Consider the following 13,770-nt stretch of genomic DNA (forward strand, 5'->3'; position numbering starts at 1 on the left):
GCGGCCAGCACAGCCCTGCTGCTCCAGCGGGGAGGGCTGCAGAGGTTGGGCTGCCCAGCTGCCCATTCCCCCTAAAGCAGGGCAAGAAGCCCAGCCTGGCTGATTCGAGCACCGTGGAAAGGGGCCCAGACCTCAGCCAGGCTGCTCCTGTGCTCCCAGATAAGGGTCGGCTTTGCTGGCCTTTTCCTGAGGTCTACGCTGCTCTCTAAAAGCTGCATTGGGTAGCCCATCTTCCTAAATGCAGCTGTGCCACACTTAACAAAGACTTTTGGGCTGCATAGGAGGAGCTGAGACACATTACAAGCCCCGTGGATCTCCTGCTCCATGAGGTCTGTGGTCTAGAACCTACAGGTCCTACAGGAGACGTGCTTCCCCTGTGCTGCACACCCAGGGTGATGCTGCAGGGAAGTTTCCATTCAATCACAACCACAGCTTTTTTTTTCCAGCGTCCTTTCGAGCAGCAGCTCCGCAGGGACACGAGAGCACGTTCATATTGTTATTGTTGTTATTATTCACCAGCGTGGCAGGGGGAGAAAGGGGCAGGGACGACGCGGCTACTGGTCCCCGGTGCGTGTTCTGCTCGCGGCTGTTTGGTCCATATGAGGTGATGGAAAACTTTTCCCCAGCATCAGGTGTTGCTGCCGAGTGTGAGCTGCTCCAGTTACACTCTCGGCAAGTGTTATAAACACACAGGCACAATCTAAATATTTATGGCACATGAAATCTCCCGTCTGCTGTTCCTCAGCAGAAAGAGAAGAGAGGCAGGAGGGTGGGAGGGTGAATTAAGAGGTGATTATTGTGCGGGGCCTGTAAAATCAAAATATGGAATCAAGATGTATTCGGTCCCCAGGAACGGTCACCACGGCGAGGAGCCAGGTGCCAGCTCCCTGATGTTTGCACGGAGCGGGGTCAGGCAGCCCGGGCCGTGGCTGGGGGGAAGCACTCAGCCTCCACCGGCTGTAACGCTGCTGTTTTACACCAGATGGAAATATGGCCCTGGTTTCGTGGTCTCCCTTTTCCTCTCGAGCACCTCCTGAGAGGCGGATTGCTTTAGCTCGTAAAACCTTTCTGGGGCTGCGAAGGAGGAGTAGAGCAGGCTGGGAAATGATTTCTCTGCCTTTAACAAAAGTTGTGATAGAACTTTTGTTTTCTTATTCTATTTTTTTTTTCTCAAATCTCCAGAGGGGTTGTTAAATGCTTAAAAATAATAATAAAAAATATTAAAAAGACCCCCAGACAGGGCATGTTCAATGTGTTTCTGGAACAATTGGCCATTGATCCAACCTGTAGCACACTGAGTACCTGAGGGTGATAGGACTATCTTGCCAGAAAGGAGAAGAGGAGCTATTTTAGGGGCAATGCTCCACTTAACAAAGTTTAGGAAGTTAAAATACTGTCAGCAATTGTCTCTGGCAATAGCAAATGACATTTCATACCAGCAGATATCACCACCGTGGCAAGAATAAGGGATAAGAATACAGGCACACATGTAAAATTGGTTATCTGGGCATCCCACCAAAAATCTCTTCCAAGTCATCACAGAGACCTGATGAAGAAACAGGTCGCAAATACATTTTTGGGAGCATAACACACTACAGTTCCAAGGATGAGACACATCCCACAGGTGAAGGACCTTGAGGGCAAGAGCATCACCCTCTCTGATAATATAAATTCACCCAGGTGCACTCACCCATGACTGGCTTGAGCACACAACACCTGAGCTCTCAAGGTGCTGCCTGGACTCCTCGTTTGTTTTTTGCTCAGTTACTAGAAGAAAAAGACAGTGCAGAGAGCAGCTCCCTCGCTGAGGAGTGTTTTTTCTTTACGCTGGTGTTAAGCCATCAACAGTGACAAATACTGCATCGGAGGCTCTGACTAAAGGCTTGGGGATGTCCAGCTGGAAATAAAGCAAGACATTCCTCCCTGCGCTTGAGCTGCCACTCGCTGTGTTCCAACAGACCCACTAATTTCTATCAGGAAGGGTGACACCACAAAGAGTAATAGTTTTCTAGCTTCTGATGACTTGGGTTTCTGGCTGCCAGAAATCTAGAGAGAACCAGCACATGGGAATCTGCATACTGCTCTGTTTTCAAGGGAGCGCATTCAGTTACGGTGGGGCCCCCAAAGTTATTTTTAGATCAGCACAAATAACTGAGCAGAAGGCTTTGACGTTTTTCCTGAACGAGTCCCAGGACCAAATTAAAAAATCAAGGCGTTTTCAGCTCCGAGCAGGAATTTATACAACCTTTCACCTTGATCTGTGCTGGCACTGGTGAGTCTTGAGCACAAGCTGGAGACAGCTACGGGAGGATCAGCAGGAAGAAATGCATGGGCTGCGGCTGAGATGAGCTGTACCAACTGGGACCTCATTTTTTCGTCCAAAATATGGGCTCTGCAAAGTTGCTGAGCAGCAACTCTTCACTTCAAGGAAGTCCTTCAGTGCCTCCTCACCGGGCTGACAGCTCGCTGCTGCCAAATTTGAGTAAACAAGCCAATTTCCACGTCCCCCGGAACTGCGAGCACGTCAATAATCACTCAGGAGAAAGCTGAAGTGGAGCCGGGCGCTCGTAGTAACAAAGCCAGGGCACGTTCTAGTTGGCACACCCCGATGGATGTTTACGCTCACACCCACGGAGGCGCCAACCCCAATCTCCTTCCATTGCAATGACAGGCCTGGCTTTGCAGGGCTTCCAAAGGCAGAGCACCTCCTGCCCTGCAGAGGAATTTCACTCCCAGGAGGCTGAGAACGTTTTCCGTAGGAATCTGCCTTTGAGAAAAGCCCTATTTTTTCACGTTTCAAAAAGGCAGAGTGAGACATCACCTACTGCTTACATTTCCACACCATCTCTGCCAAAAGCTGGAACAAAGGTACTGACTGCAGTGGGCTTCTCATGGACTCACCTTTATTGTCAGTAAGACAACGGGTAGGTTTTGAACAGAATTCCTCATATTACATATTTCCAGGCTTTCCCATAAGAGTGTCTTCTGTGGCTCTCTACAATCAACTGGGGGAAACAAAGTGCGTTTCTCTAGAGATGGCTCAGCTGACTGCACAGCCAAAGGTAAAGCTACCGTGGACATTAAGAAGCCTCCATGCTACCCAGTGACTGAGCTCAGATCTCAAAAAAGCCAAAAATCTCCGTCTCAAACTAATAGACACATCTGCCAACAACTTCTTTTAATTTTTTGGAACTACCCTATAGATCATTTCATTGCCAAGAAAAAGAAGAGGTATTTATGATGGTGACTGAAAAGCCTTGAAATTCCGAGTCAGATCCTCAGTGGTGTAAACTGGAGCTGCTCCAGTGAGTCCAGGGGACACTGCCAATTTACACAGGTTGAACTGGCTCTCTAGTGATACCTGCCTTGCTCTGCAGCTCCCATGGACAATTAGAGGTAGCTCATTGAGGTACTACACGAATACCTGCCACTGTTTCCTCTTGACTCATCCCAGTGGAAAAAAAACACAAGAGCACAAATGCAGAAGTAGAAATCAGACGTTTGCTCCTACCTTGAACTTAGATATAACGTAAAGATGGGAATGGAAAGCTGGATGGACAGATGATGCTTGCTGATACAGCCTTAGGTAGTTTTCTTGTCAGCGCTGGATTTGTCCTGTAAACCAAGGAAAAAAAAATAAAAAATCTTTCGTTTGTAATCGGGTTGCAAGAATTAAAAACATGTAGGAAAGGGAGGTGTTTCAATACCAAAGCAACAGGAGCATGGGGGAGTTCTAGAGATATAGAAAACATGTGCTTAACATTCAGCAGGTGCTTAGGTTTATATAAAGTGCAGCTCAATGAATTTCCTTATTTTCCTGTCCTGGGGTTCCTCATGAACAAAGTTTCCCCAGATGGGTCTTATTCAGAATCGGGGCCTTATTTAACATCAGGGAGGTTCTTTTGATCTGTCAGTCTCCTGGTTTTCATTATGACTGAGACATCTTTTCTGGAAGGTTGAGGAAATGTGTATTAAATAATGGTCTTTATTCTTAGTTAGTTTCTGGAATAGGAAAAAAAATAAATATATATATATATAGTCAACAGAAAAATACACACGAATTATGACAGCATGCAACCGAGGACCTTCCTGAAGGTGTGCACCCAACAAATACCAGACGCTATTGGCAAACACACATACGAGTAACTACTCCTGGCAATAATCCCCATTGTCTTCAACCACTCACACTGGCAAAGTGACTCCCACAACTGTGAGCGCTGCAGGACTTGGTCCTATGTATTCCACATTAAAAAAAAAAAAATAAATTGAAATTAAAAAAAAATTAAATGCATCTGAACCCTTAAAAATGTAAATCAGTTGTAACCTCCAGGAATCCTGCGAGTTTAAGGGGAGTTTTGTTCGCACAAGGATCGATCCCTTTGTTAGACCCGAACATGCTGAATTTAATCTCAGAATGATTTTTTATGGCCAAGACATAACCCATCCTTGAAAAGAAAGAGAGTTTATAATGGAAAGGCTGACACAATCTGAATTATAGAGCTATAAATGACAGCACTCTAATCATTTGATTAAAGTGACCAGTCACTTCCAACAAAGGGGTGCCTGATCCAAAGCTGTTGTAGCAGGTGGAAGAATCCTCCATTGTCATCACAGGTCTTTGGATCAGGCCCAGCTTGTTCATGTATTTCACCGATTTTACATTCATTTCAATCCCTATTCAGCTAGATATTTAAACACGTGCTAAATATTTATTGTTTGTGCAACCTGGAACTAATCTCAGATTTCAAATTAGGCCTGAGTGTAAGTAACTATTTTGCCAACTGGTACTCAGATGGGCTGGTTTAAAGAGGCTCTTTCTTGAATTTGATACCATATTTTAGTAGCCTTTTTGGTGTTACCCTGATTGCTTTAATGCAGTTGTCATCTTTTGTTAAAGCACATCCTGACAATGCAGTGCAGCGATTTTAACCGTGTGGATAAAAAAAAAATCAGTTATTTGGGGTTTCATTTTCATTTTTTTTTCGTGTTTAGGGAAGAAGAAAAGACACAAAAAATAGAGAGAAAATTGAAGGTTGAAAATTATTGGTTTTCAGGAAAAAATATTTTTGGCAATGAAATCAGCAAAAGAAGTAGGGGTTTTGAGTACTGAAGCTCACCAACTAAGCCAGGGAATAAAACTGAACCGAGCTCTGAAACTTTACCTTCCTTTAATTATACAGGTGACATTTCAGACATTTAGTCTGATTTTTTTTTTTTTTTTTGCATCTGCATATTGAAAACACCCTTTTAAAAATACTTAAAAAAAAAAGCTGCTACAGAACATTTATTTAGTGAAAAGTAAATCTTATAAAAATTCAATTGCAAAGTAGTTAAGGTATTTGAATTTTTTTTTTAAAGAAAAGAATCCCAAGAAAGAAAGTATTTGATGGCTAATAATCTCATTTCAATATAATAGGACCTTTCTTTTGCAAAGAGCAAGACAGGTTAAAAGATATAATTATGACTTTGCAAACTCTCCCAAGTGCTACGAGATCATCTGACAGTTCTGATCCCGGGCTCAGCTCTCAAAGGGGAAAAGTCTTTGTCTAGTTAGAGAGTTAAAGAGACAGGATCCCTATTCCACCCTCTGCCTACATTGCAATTTAACTGTCAAAAAAATCCAAGCCGCAAAATTGTCTTATTCCAACACAGCACAAGAAAAGAGAGAGAGGTTTGAAACTGACCTGTCAAAAGCACCCTGTTTAAAAATGTATAATATATTTTAAATATTTTTTTTTTCCGGAGGTACTTAAAGGTTAAAGATGTGCCAAAGAAGTAGGATGGATTTTTTTTTCCCCCTTCACTAAAGCTTTTTAAAACAATTAAAAAAAAAAAAATCATTTCAAAATTAGGGATCATCAGCGTAAAAAATCCCCTGAAGATCAAAAGGAACACATTAGAATCACATTAATTCTGATTAAAAAAAAAGAGAGAGAGAGAATAAATCCTCTTTTTCAATGGAAAGAGAAACTTTGAGGACATTTAAATAGTGTTTTCATTGTCAGCATTTACAAGAAGGTGGAGCAGAGTGTCTGGGAGAGATGAGGACCAAGGCAAGCACTGAGCTGCTCAGAAAGACACGGGCTGCTGCTGACAGACTGTCCTCGATATCCCCGGGCTCTTTAAAGCTGTGCTTTTTTTAAGGTTTCCAAATAGTGAAAGGAGGAGGGGAAAATATCTTTTCCCCCAGTAACCAAACACAAGAAGCCATTTCTTAAGGGGAGTTTCCAAGGAGCCACAAACAAACAATTCCCAATCGTGCTTTTTTTAACCAAATATAGATGGCAAACGGGCGGCTGGACGTGACCAAAGGCTCCTGCGCCGTGCCACCCGTTCGGTGTCTGGCGGTGCCACGAGCACGCGGCGCTGAGCCCAGCTTGGCCCTATCAGTCCCATTGCAGCATCAGGGCCCTCGCTCAGCACCACCATGGCAGGATCAGGCCTCAGGGGGTGTTGGTGAAGGCAGGGGGAGCTTTGGGGCCGCAGAAATGCCAGCGGGGATCTGTAGGCTGTTACCTGGGTCTGTAGGTGTGTGTGTTACGTTTCTCTCAGAGCAGGCAACGCATTCCGCTAATCAGAGGGCAAATTTCCCTCTTATTCCTCCTGCTGCAAGTCGGGAGCAAGCCCTTCATTAATCAGGAGACAATTTCTAGGAGACAACAGCCTCCCCACCTTCCAGAGGTTCACCCACCTCCGTCGAGGCCCAGCGAGCTCTGCAGCAAACGGGAGCGGCTGCGAGGCCTCCACAGCCGGCAGCCCCTTCGTAGCCTTCATTTGCTGCAGGGCCCGAGGCCGGCCTCCAAGGAGTCGGTCGGGTTTTCCTCCCTCCTAATCAGCAAATTGTAACCTGCTCCTTCCCATATGCGGCTTGAGTAATGGTCCTGCCGTATGTCTGGCAGGGGCACAGGCCAAGCTTTCACATACGTGATTGCATGCACCCGGCAGGAGCGGAGAGCTGAGGGAAAGGCAGAGACAGGGAAGAGATTTGTAGCTTTTGGACAAAGGGACTGCAAAATAACATCCCTCCCTGTCCCTCTTTGGCATTTTGGACCTTTTCCACAAACAAATCTCTTCACAACTGTCCTCTCCAGAATGCTTGGGTCCCAAACCCAATGAGAAAAAACAGAAATCTGCTTTGGGCTCTGCACCTGGTCCTTCTAACCCCAGGCTGACACAGAGGGGTAGCGACCTGTCTCATCCTCAAGGTCACGAGCTGTAATATTTCCAGGACTGAGATCCAAAGGGCACACATACCACTTACCTCAAGTAGTTCCCGGAGATGAACCCACAGAAAGAGATGAAAATAGTCCAAAGTGTCCAGTAGTCCCTGTAGGACTGGGTAGGACACAGAGCCTGGCCTTCTTGGAGACGTCAGCCTCTTGGTTTTGGGTTTAATTCCTCTCTCTGGAGAGTTGCAGCCCCCACATGAGTTGAACTTCAGGCTGGGAGACCAAGACGTGGCCTCTTGGTTGTCCCTTTGGAGCTGGGTGGGAATTTCCCTTAGAGAGCATCTGCTTTTACTGGCTTGGGAGAGCAGCACTGGGCATCCAGGCTCCATTTACTGGGGTTTGGAGTATGGAAGGTGGGGGAGCTGTGGGGAGCTCAGAGCCTGAGCTGCAGGGCTCTAATCCCTCCCCAAATTCTCTCTGTTAATCATCTTTTGAGATGCTTTTTTTTCTGATGGAAAAATCAAATCCAGTATTTCAATTTCTGTTTGTTTGTTTACTGATAAATTTGGCATTTTTCTACTCCCATGGAAATTGCAGCTCTGCAAACTGCTTCTGGGGTTGGTTACTTCTCTGGTCAGGATGTCCTCTCTGCACTGCATCTCTCACACTTATGGACCAGAAAACAGCAGAAATGCTAAAAAAAAAAAGTAGGGGAAGGTGCTTTATCCAAAACTTTATGGTAGGGGAAGCCTGGCAGCTGTGTGTTGTTGCAAAAGGAGTGACAAAAGTATATTCAAACCACAAAATTAAATATACCTTGGAATTGTCATTATCCTTGTTTTACAGATGATGGAGGAAACTGGGAACAAGCAGGTATGTGACTGACCTGAGATCATTCCAGCAGCCAGAAGCAGAGATCACCTAAATCACCATGCAAAGCCTTCCCTGCCAAGAAGCAGTGCTCACAGACAGACCTGCATTGCCTGCATGAGGGCTGTGCAGCTGGGCTGATGCCACAGACCTTAAAGTGCTTTGAAACACATTTATTCAGATTTATGCAAACACCAGGGCCGTAGACTCCAAGCATCTTGGCATACCCAATAAATACACCCTAAATGGTATCAGTGCAGTCCAAGATAACAAGGGGCCAGCAAGACAAGTGGCATAAAAATATCAACCTATCCTCACTGCTCCCCCTGTCAAATTTTCTCCTTTTCCAGCCCTCTTCAACCTGTCATTTCCAGGTGGCTGGTATAAGTAGATGAGGTTAACAACATCACTGAATATCACCATCAGACACAGGGGACTTTGGAACAGGGTAATGCAGCAGTTGTGTATTGGTGCTTATCCTCAGTATTTTAATATAGGTAAAACTCTGGAAAATCATGGTGTGACCAAACGAAAAAATAATTTTAAAAAATGGGGTGTGAAACCTTGCTGAAGCATTTTTGCAAATTGATTTTAAGATTTGCATACATCCTCCTGCAGTAGCCTGCATTAGAAAAATGTGTCAACGCAGTCCAGTGTTTCCATAGGACCTGCAGGGTGACCAGGCTTTAAGTATTACTCACTGAAAATTAAAGCCAAACTGGACTCCTGCCTTAGGAAAGTCGCCAGATTTCTGCTCTTAAAGGAATGATAAGCCTTTGGGATGCTGCTCTTCTGACTGTGCAAAATCAGGGTCAAGTCTGGGATACGAGTGCCTCATTAAATAGCTCCAGTGCTACCTCCCTCCAATCTGAAGGGAAGTCTTCCTCTACGAGCAGGACCAGGAGCCACCAGCAAGATGAAGGTGTGCTCCTGGCAGCCCAGATGGATTATTTGAAGAGAAAAGGGTTTTTAGAAGGTGTTCTTTCCATGCTTGTTGCTCCCAAGAAAGCAAACCTTCCCAATTCTTTCCATTAAGCTCTCTGGTCCAAAATTCTCAGACAGTTTGCCTCAGTCACTCAAGGAATGGGATGGTAATGGGATGTCCCACCCGTGAGCAGGATCTGGGTCTCCTTGGAAGTGCTGTATGCTAAAGCTGGCTTCCTCAGGCCATTGGAAAGCTGCCACGATTCTGTCCACACATGAACCAAAATTCGTCTGCTTTGCACATTTCCCCATTAACCCAACCTGCTCTCCCACTCATCTTTTCTCGTTTGTGATCAGCTTGGAAGATTTTTTTATTTTTTTTTGTCAGGGACAGTCTAGTTGCTCGCTTATGACAGCACCCAGAGTGCTGCAGGTGCCCAAAGGGAATTCCTGCGGTGAAAATCACGGATGTTGTTCTGAGGAGATGCAGATAGTGGGGAGTGAGACAGTGCGAGTGGCACCTGGTGAGAAAACAGCAGAGAGTGGCAAGGAGCCACGGCACACACTGATTCGACATATGTTAAGTGTGTAGCAGGAGCAGCAATGTACGCACAAAAGAAAGGAGGAAGCCTGCAGGCATAACCTGATGAAATTACACAGGACCTGTACTTGGGTTTGCCATATTCTCCTCATCACATTCCTCCCTTCCTATCGCTGCAGAGGCCATCCCCGCCTGACCGCTCCATTTCCAAGTGGCACAGCCCTTAATGGCCAGCTCAAACCAAAGGCCATGGGCACGACTAACAGCTTGGCCAGGATTTTCCCTTACACGGGGGAAATTTGGTGCAAAGCTGGTGGTGCTGGCTTCACACGGCAGAGAGCAGCTCCACGGTGTGCCTGTCCTCAGAGCGATGCCTCACCATCAAACGAGACAATTTCAGCTGAGCTGAGAGCTGAGCTGCCTTCAGGCTGGGACAGGCTCAGGCGACGTCCCCGCTCCGCAGTCGGTCCCCCCTCAGCGCACAGCACACGTTTCGGTTTGATTGATTTTGTAATTGCTCGTTTAATTGAACAGTTACAGCAACACTATCAGGAAAAGGTTTCAGGGCTGGGAAGGGGGGTGGGAGGGGATGGGGGTGGAAGGGGAATTGGAGCCGGGGAAAGAGCAAAATGGGTTTTTCCCTTCCTCTCAAGATGAAAACAGAAGAGGCGAGGAGCTGAGCTCCCTTTAGCAGGCACTGAGGAGGAGGAGAGCTGAAAACAATAAATTGTGAAAAGAGGAGAAAAATTAGAAGTGGGTTGAAAAGTGTGGCAGGGCCAGAGGGTCCCAGGGACTGCTTAGCCTCTAACTGACATCCTCTTCCTGCTGGCTGTGAATGCTGGCATGAGGAAAATGGGCCACAGAGAAGGAAAGCCGGGAAGCTGTGTGGGCTGGAGGTGGGGGAGCGAGCAGCAGGAGATGCCTGTCTGCCTAAACAAGAGGCAAAGAAGCAACGTGGAGAGACGAGGAAAGACATACCTATGTGGGAGAAGAGAGTGTATGAAAGCAAAACACGTGTATAGGAAGGTCGGTAATTCAAAGGCGTGCAGGGTCAGAGGTATAGAAACCTAGTGGCCAAGGAACAGAGGCATACGGAGAGATGTATGCAAGGGAGAGATGTGTGTGTGGCATAACCTCATACGAGAGAAACCTCCAGGGAACGGGAGAATGGAGTCTACAGGAAGGTTGGGATGCAAAGGAGTGAAAGGAGAGCACACAAACAGGAAAGGAAAGCAAGAAAAATAGGGAAAGAGAGGGACAGACATGTCCACAAAAGTAGGTGAGTGTGAGAGAAATCAGGGCACGTGCTAGTCAGTTTTATCACTGTGTCTGCTGTTGGATACGCTCTGCTATCAGGTTATGATTTGAGGTCGCCGTTTCTTTGCACATCTGGTGCCGTGTCGTCTGGGGCTGCGTGGGCACTGCCTGCGTGTGTCTGTGCTCTTTTTCGACTCTTTCTGCCTCGGGTTTGCATACACTGCCTAGGCAGGTTTCCCAAGGAGGCGAACAGCCCCTAGTTGTTGGCACAGGGGCTATTTGCATCGCTCTCAATAGTATTTGTGTACAACTGTGTGAAGGAGGACGAGTGTGTAAATCTACTATGTCTTTGTGGTGGGCACTGTGCACCGCCGCGTCTCGTAGCCCAGATGTGGCGGTGTCACCGTGTGCCCCTGTGTTCTGTGTGTCTGAGCGCCGAGCATGTGCTTGTTGGGTGTGTGTCAGGAAAAGGACAGGAGAATCCAGACAGGGTCAGGGGGGAAGGTGCACACAGAGGCCATGGTGCAGCTCCAAAGCAAAGGAGATCAGGTTTCAGGAGAGCCTGGAGCTAGGGCTGGAGGGGGACAGGAGGTGGGCTCTGCTGCCTGCATTCCCTGGCAGGCAGCACAAGGCAGGTTTAAAGAATATCCTTCCATTTAGGAGTTTGTTTATTATTCTTAACTAAGCAGCTCAGACAGGCAAGCCGGCAGCACCGTATCCACATTGACTTCCCAGGAAGGCAGGGAAGGGAGGGACAGGAAGGCAGATTTCCAGGCTAAGGGACAAAGGGATTTATGTACCGCTGTGCTGGGGAAGGGGGCAAGGCTGCTTTGCCAACTATTTAGAAAGAGGGTGGAAGACGGTCAGCTTTGGGAGGTCGGAGTGGAAGCTGGGTGGGGTACAGCCGGGGTATGGCAAACTGGCTCGTAGCTGCCGTGCTGTGCCAAAACCCAGCAGCACTTTTCAGTTCTCTGCTGCTTTCACACTCGGGAAGTTCAGGCAAACTTCCTGAAAACCAGGAGCAGAGACTCAGGTGCGTTTTCTAGGGAGAAGTGATCTCTTCTCTCTCCTGTTAAAATCTAATCAGGAGCCACAGGGCACCAAAATACTTGTGGCAATAGAAATTCCCTCACCTTACAAGCGTGGCCATACCAGGGAGTCAACGCACATTTCTCAGGTCTGGGTTTTGGGTTGTCTGGCCCACCTGGCAATTTTTCAGCTACTGCAGCGATGACCAAGAACACAGAAACCCGGACAGAGAGACATTATTGGTGTGCATTTCTCACGGGGAGGCGCCACGTATCTGTGGGCTCCCTCGACACGTAGGTGATGGAGGAGGGCAAAGTTCTGGATGTCAAAACAGTGCAAAATACCCAGGAGTTGTTTTCCTGCATGCTGCTTTCACATGCCCAGCAGCTCAGCTAAATGTTATCCGTACAAAGATATGTAGACCAGCACCTTCCACATCTCTGGGCTCCACGGTGTAAGAGCTGCAGGTTCAGGCAATGGGGCAGCCACAAGCAGACACCAAAACCTACCCCACATGCAAACGGGAGGGTTGGTGTCTTTGCAGCTCAGAGGGCAGGACTGCAAGGGAGGGAGTAGCGTTGCCATTCGCCGAGTGCTGCTGTGTGTGCTCACACTGTCATGAAAATGAGGTCAGGGAAGGTCATTCAGTTCAACAGTATAAATCAAGGAGGAAAGTAGAGTGGAAGCCTGTGAATTCTCGGGAGATCTCACCGGTGGGGGGTGGCCAGGGAGAGCGGAGGAGCAGCTAATGACGCCGAGAATGCCACACACGGGCGAAGCAGAAAATAACGGTGAATGAAAGCAGCCAAACGGCAGCAGCCAAAACAGAAGGCAGGAAAGCCCAGCCTCGGGTCCTTTATCCTGCGCTATAACCAATGCTTCGTGTTAACTCGCGGGATTATTCTGCCAGAGCAGGCAGAAAGGCTCCACACCCTACAGTCCCGACCCGCTGACAGGAAACCTTTCACTGGAAACTTGCTTGCGTTTGGTGCAAAATGTCTCACTTCTGTTAGCAATTTGTTCCCCATCACAGGCATTCCTGGGAGAAGTTTGGCCGGGGGTAGGAAACGGGCCAGGAGGGCTGCGTGCGGGGCGCTTCCACCTGGCGACCTGGTTAATAACACAATGGAGCAGACAGCCGGCCTTTCACCACCTCTCGCTCTCCTCCGTGTCCCTCATTCCACCTTTCACCACCTCCCCGTTCATTTCTCCCCTTTCTCCTCCCTTTTGCCGGGCTCCTCTCCCCTCCCCGGCTCCTCTTTACCTCTCCTTTCATCCTTTTCTTTCTCTGCTGCCGTCTGCCCTCACCGCATTCGGGTCTCACTCTCCCCAAACCTCCCAAACCCATCGCTTGTGCCCTGCCGCACCCCGAGGTGTGCTGGGGCTCTGGGCTTCCTCCTTGGGCTGGGTCTGAGGCTCCAACATGTTTTTTGTGACCAGATCCCCCCCCACATCAGCTCTCTCCCTGGACAGAAGTCTCCCTCTTCCCTTCCCCCTCGCTTTCTCTCCCTCACATAATATTTTCCATATGAAGAAACCTTCCTGAAGCCGCGCGCTGCCCTCTCAGCGAGTCTTAGGCGGGTTAGAGGAGACCCTGGGAGCCTTTAATCCTCTCTCTCTCGCTTGCTTTCATCCTCAGCCACAGCTGGACGCCCCATTGATGTGGAACAGACCAAACACCAGGCCTCTCGCTAAGCTGCTGCTGTGGGGCCTCTTCTCCTTTAGAGCCGCGCCGAGCCCATGGCCCATGTCCTGCGTGCCGAGTGCCGGTCCCGCACACCCCGCAGCCCCCGGCTCCTCGCTACCGTTCCCGTTTCCCCCGGCCACCTCCCACCACCCTGATATAAGACAAGCCCCCGTCTCCTCCCTTATCCCGGCGCTATCCTTTCAGCCAGGATTACCGAGCATCAATTTCCACTGCCTTGCACCTCCTGCAGAGCACCAGGCCTGGATGAGGATGAGGCGCGCGGTTGTGTTTCC

This window comes from Anas platyrhynchos, chromosome 27 (assembly GCF_047663525.1).
Source record: "Anas platyrhynchos isolate ZD024472 breed Pekin duck chromosome 27, IASCAAS_PekinDuck_T2T, whole genome shotgun sequence".
Lineage (NCBI taxonomy): Eukaryota > Metazoa > Chordata > Aves > Anseriformes > Anatidae > Anas > Anas platyrhynchos.